This window comes from Coturnix japonica, chromosome Z (genome assembly GCF_054131305.1).
Source record: "Coturnix japonica strain WE chromosome Z, WE-NBRP24, whole genome shotgun sequence".
Classification (NCBI taxonomy): domain Eukaryota; kingdom Metazoa; phylum Chordata; class Aves; order Galliformes; family Phasianidae; genus Coturnix; species Coturnix japonica.
The window spans coordinates 2,409,619-2,418,368 of record NC_140702.1 but is presented as its reverse complement, the minus strand read 5'-3'; the positions used below and the strand labels follow the sequence as shown (position 1 = coordinate 2,418,368).

General features: G+C 42.2%; 1 protein-coding gene and 1 long non-coding RNA gene across 7 annotated transcripts in view; both read left to right on the top strand.

The window, feature by feature from the left end:
• The first annotated feature begins 1 nt into the window (after position 1).
• Positions 2-4,257, top strand: LOC146753438 (uncharacterized). The gene is made up of 3 exons (XR_014939980.1): positions 2-447; positions 2,996-3,276; positions 4,065-4,257. It is a non-coding gene; the product is annotated as an uncharacterized LOC146753438 (long non-coding RNA).
• Positions 4,258-4,907: 650 nt separating this feature from the next.
• The window catches only part of LOC146753437 (rho GTPase-activating protein 32-like), a 31,511-nt gene continuing 27,668 nt past the window's right edge, over positions 4,908-8,750 (top strand). For 4 of the 6 annotated variants that reach the window (XM_085530507.1, XM_085530512.1, XM_085530510.1 and 1 more), the window contains exons 1-3: positions 4,908-7,264; positions 7,629-7,729; positions 8,175-8,302. The gene's annotated coding sequence lies outside the window, so the exon portion shown is untranslated. The remainder of the gene's footprint in view (positions 7,265-7,628; positions 7,730-8,174; positions 8,303-8,750) is intronic. The other 2 variants (XM_085530509.1, XM_085530511.1) reach the window with 2 other exon arrangements.

The window sequence follows — 8,750 nt, the reverse complement described above, 5'->3', positions numbered from 1 at the left end:
CAGAGTTTGGGATGAGTGTAAGAAACATCAAGGCAGCTCAGCTTGCAACGCTCTGGCTGTGGGGTGCATGCAGGGACACTGTAACCATACAGGGAAAGGCTTCCACTGCTTCCTAAAGCTGTAGTCCAGCCCTGCTACTGCTCTGTGGCACAAAGCCCTGAGGGATGTTCCATATTGTTAACCTAAGTGAAGCCAGCTTCACACACTGTGTTTTGTTGTTGCTGGGTGAGAGGGGGATGCACGTTGGTGAGAAGATGAGCATTGCTGGATCTGCCACGAGTGTCCCTTCTGCCTCTAAGAATATGTCCTAAGTAGGATGTGAACACTGCTGGCACTTCCTCATTGCACGTGCTTGGAGGATCTTCAGTTCTTGCACATTCAGGATGTCTGTCAGTGACTACAAGGAAATTCTCCAGTACTAGGAATTCCATGAAACAGTTGGAACGGGTAAGTGTCATCTTTGTACAGAAACAGCACGCCTAACAGTCTGTCTCACCACTCTAGAATTAATCTGAGAATAGATTAACAGCTCTTGTCAGTTCTCTAAGTCAGGTTTCATTTAAATAAACTTGAAATTGGATTTTTGAATCCAGTTGGAAATTGATGGTGCTGATTACCTCTTCCTCTAATTAAAGCATTACACACAATGTATGCTAGGTTCTCTGCTTTACCTGTAATATTATATTAGAGAAGAATTCACACTCAACTTTAAGCATCTGTGTTCTGAATTGTAGGTGGTTTTGCAAAGGTAAAACTCGGGCGGCATCTTCTTAGTGGTGAAAAAGTTGCAGTAAAAATCATGGAGAAAGTTACTGTAGGGGTAAGCCAAAAGGCATTTAAATATGATAATATCTTCTGTTGGAGTTGTGGAGTTCTCTAGAACACAGGGGCAGGTGGGATGGTACATAGGAATGCAGCCTACTGGTCCCATTGCCTTTTGAAAGATGCTGTAGAGCTGGAAAAAGTTTAACAGAGCACCACAAATCTTGTTCCTCATTGTTCAGAGGGCAGTATTCTCTGGCTGTAAAGTGGAGGAAGTTATTACATCATTACATTATGTCATTACAACATTATTACATTATTACAGCAACTTTACCAAAATGCCAATGAAAATGCTGAATGTTTTACTTCTCAGTTTTCACAGCTCTGTTTCAGAATTTCTATGGGAGTGATGTCAGTCATTGCTGAGTTGATGTTGAATTGTGTACAGTCCCATATGTGCTTGTTATGTTCCACAGCAGTCAGATGTGGTACCTGGTATGTCACAGTAGTGATGCTTTTATGGTCTCTTAAGGATGACTTGTCTCATGCTAAAACAGAAATTCATGCCGTGAAGAACTGAAGTCATCAACATGTTTGCCCATTGGATCATGTAAGAGAGACATCAAAGAAATATTTATAGTCTTAGAGGTAAGAAATAATTTCTGCCACACTTCAGTTGATTGTTTTTATCTTTAGCAGTAGACAATAATATAAAAATAAAGCTGAAATGAAAGGATTCTTATATATCTCAGTGGAGACTGGGTTCAAGATTCATTGGTTTGAAAATTAAGTAGAAAATTTTATATATTCTGATATATATTCTCTGATTGAGAACGGGGAACTGGAGAGTCCTGTCGGTGCTGTTCCATGCTTTCTGTGCTGTCATTGTTACTTATCTCTCTCTGATACTCTCTAAATGCATTTTCAGCCTCTAGAATGAAAACGTAGTATTACATCAGACACTGAAGAAAATAATTCAGTCCCAGCTGAAACTCAGACAGTAACGTGTGCTTAGGATTCTTTCCCTACAGGAAATGTTAGATAATTATTGCTATGTGGTACTGTGTTCTGTAGCTGAGCTGGAATTTGTTATCCTCGAAGAAGTATCTTCCTCTGAAAGGGGAGTAAAACATGATGCTCCGAATGAGCGGAGCAGAGACACAGATCTGATCTGAGTGTTGGTTTCACATTTTTGTGATGCTCTTTGCTGCAGTTTGTATCTAGAGAGAAGCCCTTGTGGTGTCAGTCTGTTGTGTAACCTGCTCTAGTTTTGTGCCTCAAGGAAGAGTGATCCTTTAAACAAATGGTGGCTATACAGAGGGTATGGGGTGAGATGCATTCCTCTGGCCCCATCCAATGGATTTTCTGTCACTGAAGTCTTGAAGCACAGGTTAGGTACTGGAAGGCTTGAATATTTCCTCACCAATAGGTTAGAGCTTGGCATTCTGTAAGCTGCTGGTATCTCTCAGTAAAGCAAATAATTACAGCACGAGCATTTTCCTAGGCATCTTATGAAATCCCTCTATCTAAGGAGCCTTTCCTCACTGAAAAATAAAGCATTGTCTATACCTTTTAGAAGTAACTGGCTTCCATCTGAGAAGCTGATGGATTTATAGGCTTGGACAGGAACTGGGTGTGGAGGTGACTTGTAGAGATTTGTGCCTGAACCTGCTGCTCTGGGAATCGTGAGACCAAGTTTCTCAAGAGCTTTTCCCACTCTCATCATCACCTTCTGCGAGGGATGAGGCTGCATGTTCTCTCTGGGTAATATGTTCAGTGCTTTGAGAGCTATTTCCTTCTATCTAGTCTGCTGTTTTGGTGTATGACTGCTTCCTGTCACTATCCCATCGTGACCTGCTGGCCAGAGCCTCAGTCAACCTTCATACGCACCCCCTCTCCCCACCCCGCAGGCATTGAGAAGCTGCCATGAGGTTCCTCTGCACTCTGAACAAACATCTTTCTCCCCAGCTTCTCTTCTCTGAGTGGGAGCTTCAGCCCCCTGCACAGGCTGGAGTTCATTCACAGAACTTGTTTCAGGTTGTTATCCTTCCTGGCCAAAAACCAGATACAGTATTGTAGATGTGGTGCAATGAGTGTTGAAGCAGGAATGACTTGTCCTGGTCTGGTTGTGCTGCTTTTTAATGCAGCTGATGATCTTGTTGTACTTCTTTTCTGTCAGAGCACACTGCTGGCTTGCATTCAGCCTGTGGTCTCTCACCACTTGTCCTCCTAGTCCCCAGGTCCTTTCCAACAGATACAAGCTAGTATTTCCCACCTGGGATATTGGAAGATGGGAACTTGCCAGCAGTCAGTGAAGATCTCTGAGACAGCGAGAGCGAGCGAGCTTTGAGTAGACTGGGAACCACTGTCCACAGCAGGAAAGAAGAGAAGAGAAAATATGTTTCCTTGGGCACTTGGGTGGAAATCATTCCTGACTGCTTTCTCATCCACCGGGAAAATCTGCTGATTGACAATTAGAAGCTGATGGACTTTGGACTCTGTGCAAAGCCAAAGGTAAGAGGATCTGTTAAATCAAATACAATGTGCCCCCAAGTAATGCATGTTTGACCACCGTATGCAACAGGGGCTTGTCCAAACAAACACCCTAAAATCAAGCTGTTTCTGTGGCTGACATGTCATTGCATCTTGTTTGGAATGGCCTGAACTGTGTGAGAGTGGTTAACAGATTGCTCAGAAGCACAGGTAGATTATTTTCTCTAGCTAGACTCCCTGTTTTCATAGTCTAAGCTGTAGATAATTTTGTAGGTATATCACCTGTCTTATGCAAGGTTCTGTAATAGGAGCATGGGGTTGGATAGAATAAAATGACTTTTGCAGGTGACGTACGGATCCTGTGATTGCATATGCTTGAACTGAATTGTTCCTTGATCTTCAAACTGATTTCCAGAAGCCTTTATTAACATGTAAGATAGGTACGAAAGAATGGGAAGTCTGACTTACTGATTCCAAAAGAATTACTTGTCATCAAATGAGTTTTCCTGGCCAGACTTAGAGCCTTTCACAGGTAATTTAGACCAACAGGCTGTTTGATCAGCTGAGGAAAATAAAGCATCATGCCAAGGGTACTAGATAAGTGAGCAGCTTGAGATCTCCACATTCATGTGATGCTCATGGTTTTAGACAATATTTGCTTCGTGAGGTCACATTGAATGAAAGCAAAATCAAAGATGAATGAAAAAATACACAGGAGAAGAAGCCTCTGAGGCTTCTGAAGTGTTATGACCAGAAGACATAAACTCTGTTAAAGCAAACATTTCTCTCTATTTTTTGTGTTCTTCCAGGGAGGCCTTGATTACCACCTGAACACATGCTGTGGAAGCCCAGCTTATGCAGCACCAGAGCTAATCCAGGGCAAAGCGTCTATTGGCTCAGAGGGATGTAGAGCGGTGTTTGTTTTCCCCTCTTTCCCTTCCCTCTCCACAGAGCATTTAAAGGCAGTGGAGCTCAGGTAGGCTCTCTTGGTTTCCCTTCTGAATTCTGCTAGGTTGCATTGCTTGGTAGCTCTCAGAAGCTGTCAGTGGCCACAGACTAGAAAAGTGCAATTGGTCTCAGTTCACACAGCTGGCTGGTTTGTCTCTGGCTAATCCTGAACTGCCTCAAGCGACTGCTTTGGGGCTTTACAGAACAGCAGCTTCAGAGATCTCTTTCTATTACTAAGTTTTTGAAAGAGCAATTTGCTGTGTTCTAATTATCCATCATTTTTGTGCAGTCTTTTTTGTCAGACTTCTCCTTAGATTCCATGTTGTATGTGAAGATTAATTTGCATTGTGATTTATAATGTACTAAAAATTGAGAGATGTCTGGAATTTTGGAACCCACTACTTGCAGTTGTTAATCTGTCCAAACTGGTCTGGTTTGCAATGCCCTCATCCTTCTTGAATCGCTCTGCTGTTAAAGGCGGAGCAATTCCTACAAGTGCCATGGCCCCACTGTTGTTCTAATTCTTGTTTCTTTGTTTTCCACACGCTGCTTTTCAAGCCTCCTTTTTCTTTACAGTCCAAGTGAGAATTGCACTGTGAGGTGTCTGAACCTTGTTGTGCCTCTACATAAAGAGAACAGCAGCAAAGCCTGACAGGTGACTGTGCTGACAGCTCTCGTAGCCAGTAACACGTAACTGTGCTAAATCCCTTGTGACGGCTTTGATTTCATTTTTGCCAGTGAAATCCTTGTAAAAGGAACTGCAGCAGTGTGATGAGCTAAGGTGAAGATGCTGGTTTCAGTAGTGCTCTAAGCTGAGCGGAAGGGCAATTGAATGAGGGTTATATGCTTTCTCTGGGACGATAAGGTTTTTTTTCCTGAGGGAAAGAGCCAGCTTTTCATGGGCTATATGTGGGCTTTGGCAAGGGCAGACAATCCAGTCTGTCAGGAAGCCATTTGAGGTGCTTCAGGTTTGTAAGCTTGTCTTTTTGTTTTTCAGGCGGATATTTGGAGCATGGGTGTAGTGCTGTATGCTCTGCTGTGTGGGTTTTCCCTTTGGATGATGACAATATGATGGCACTCTACAGGAGGATACCAGTGGGTATCAGTGGTGCTAGAATACACTGAGAAGGGAAATAGCTGAGCTTGACAAGAGGCCTTGCTTTTTGGATGGCAGAACATGCTGAGCTGTGGGTAGAAAGGCCTGTCTGCTGAATATTGTCCCTGTTTTTGCTGCTTTGTCTACCAGTATTTTGTGGATTTGGTTCTACGCTTGGTTGGCCTATGTGGCACTGTAGCCTGATTCTATACCATGATAGCATACAGAATTTAAGGAGAAGTATTTTCCTGCTTATTTGATTTCCCAGAAATGAATGTTCCTAATTGCCAGCTCTTCTCATGTCTACAAAGAGCAAAGTTCTGCATTTGCCATTAGAATTTCCTCTTCCAGAATCAGGAGGTAATGTAGGACCCCACAGATTGCCTTCAGAATTCAACAGTTAGTTCTGTTTCCTTTCTGAGTGCATAACAACCTGAGCACATGAACTGAATGATGTGGCTTTTTAGTCTGGTACAAACTCTGCTGTACACTGAAACTTGGTCCATTTGTAAGCAGGACTTTGTCCATTTTGTAGGACAGCAGAAAACCCTTTGTGCTAATCATGATGCCAAGAAGCAGAATGCGGCAAATGGCAGATGATCCAACTGCTTCAGGTATTCATTGCCTTAAAACTGAGAATAGTTTTGGACTGCGAGTTTGTAAGCAGAACGGAGTTCTTAAAGCTGTCAGAGATTATTTCTGCACTGTTCAGTTCTATCTGCCTAACATACACCGGATCTCAGAACTGCATTGCTTGAACTGGTGGAACTTGTTGAAGTGAACTGGGATGAGCAAATTTTAGAACTTAGTCAGAACGCAGTAAAAAATGGATAATCTCATGGGTATTAAGTTACAGGCTTGCTATTTCTGCACTGAATTTGTTTTTATTTTAAATGGTTGTGATCTGAAAGTTGCTTGAAACGCAGGCACCTCGGCACTGTTGTGTAACTGAATTTCACACATTATTGAACCTCAAATATCCTGGAATCTAAAACTCTGACTTGTTTTCAGTCTGCTGCTTGAGTCTAATCAGGTTCATAGTGTCTTTGTGCAGTGGAGTGTGTGGGGAGATTGTTGCTGCAGATCCTGGGAAGTTGCTGTGTATTTGCAGACAATGGCTGCTGTTGGTCACTGGGTGCCACTGTTGCTCTGCAGAACAGCTGTGCTGTGCATGCAGCACAGCATGCTGTGCACGCCATGGAACTAGGAATCAAGAAGAGAGAGAAGCGTCACTTCTGCTCTAGTAAAAGTTCTCATCTGCTGACAGGCTTTTGTACTTGAATTCAGAACTCAGGACCTGTTGCCACAGAGGGACTAGTTGCTGAAGTTGGACGACTCTTTCTGATTACTCCTTGTAATATGTAGCCATAACACTATTTAAAAAAGAATCTGAAATCATGGCTAATTATTGACTGCTGCACAGCAGAACACTACCATGCTGAGATTGGGCTGTGAGATGACTTGAAAGCTGTTTCCTCAGTATAGGTCTTATTCTTGCAGCTGGGACACCTTGATGAAGACTGTGTAACAGCTTTCTGTGTTTCACAACAAGAGAAGAGAGAGTAGATCAGCATTAACATCAGAGGGAATAAACGTATGTCAGTAATTCTCTGTATTTAAGCCCACTCCTACAGTAAATAACCTTACTGTATGAACAGACTCTAACACTCACTTATTCTCAAACATGAAATATTTCACACCTTTCAGAGGCAAGGTACCACTGCAGAACTTCATAGTCTACCTAATAACTACATTTCTGAAGTTCACATTTATTCCTTTTTTCTCCTTTAATTGTGTTTTTTCAACCTTTCTGTTATATTTTACCATGCTGAAATCCTTATGAATCTCTGGAAGTCCAGGCAGACTCAAAACAGAAACTGATGGATGAACAGCAGATGTCACATGCTGGCTTAACTCCCTGCTTTGAAATGTTTCACTAATAGGTGGAAAATAACAACACATCAGGTAAGGCAACCAAATAAATTTGGAGAATTACAGTTCACAAATACTTCAGGAAATAAATTAATTCCACTAACTTTCGAAAACAAATGAGAAAAGCTGAACTGAGTGCTGCTAGAGATGCTGTATAAATGTCAATAATAACATTCCAAGCTGTAGAAGAGATTTAAAACATGATGGGTACTCTGGCTTTAACCTGAATCTGAAAGTTGTCTCTTGCAATTGAGTTGTCTTTCTATTAAATAGAAAGTGGTAGCATTTGAAGGATTGTTAAGATTTCCATATAACTTTAGTAAGACTAGATGTAAAATGTAAGTTTTATCTAGGCTAGATCGTTTGTGGAGTCACTGTTTCTTTTCTTTATGTACAGGGAATAAAGAGAACAATCGACCTACATGGGGAAAGACTTCTTCAGTTTAAGTCTGTGATATTTTCACAGTCTTAATTCAAAAGACTTCTAATGCCTGATAAGTAATTCAAGCTTATTATACTACACTGAGTCTGTCAAGCATTGTACCCACGGTTCTCATAGTAGTCAAAAAGCTGCTGAAAATCCAGCTGAATGTCGATGCTCCTTGGAGCTGGGCTGAAACTTGCCCCCAGAAATGGGAGTCCAGCTGAAATGCTGTACAAACTGAATTAGTAGGAGCTTTGCCATTCACTTCAGTAGAGAGATTCTGGCACCAGCTTTAGTTTTCACTTCCAGCAATTGTACAATACACTAACTTTAAAGCAAAAACGAGCGTGGTCTGCTTCTTCATCTCAGACATATTGTGTGAATCAGCTGAGGCCTGAAACTACCCTAATGTGATCAGACGTGAAGGTTGCACATCAAGGGGAAAATATGGCAGACATGCAGAAATTTTCTTTGTACTGACTGTTTTTCTGAAGAGATCTATATCCTCTTGTTTTCTAGCGGAATTACGACCAGTTGTGTCAACCTATCTCTTGCTTCAGTCTAAGAAGGCTCGTGGCAAGCACATTCCCTTGAGATTTCCATCCCAAACATGACGTGCCAGTACCACAGAGTCAGGAAGCCTGGGGGTAAGTTTTAGAGTTCAGCACAAGGTTCTGGTCTAAATGCCTCTGTGTGCTGAAGCTCTGCCCGGGTAAACAGTCTGGTGGCCTAAACATCGGTGAGGGAGCATGTGTGCAACCAGTCTTGGTCATCAAATTTTGTTCTATGATAAGGCCACCCACTCAGTGTATGAAGGCAAAGGATGTAATCTTTCTAGATTTCAGGGAGGCCTTTGATCCTGTCCCTTTGGCTGCATGTTCCCAACCTCTCGCTCAGCCACGTAGACCAATAGTACTATTGAGGTTTGAGATCTTTCTGCTGTGGATGGGTTCCTTTTGTTATCTCTTGGTGGTGTTATCTCTTTTCTCCAGTCATCAGGGCTGTAAGATCTGTCAATGCTTGCAGAGTCTGTCCATTTCCTCTTTCTGACTTCCTTCTCTTGCAGTTAGAGTAAGCTCTGTGGCCTTCCTTACT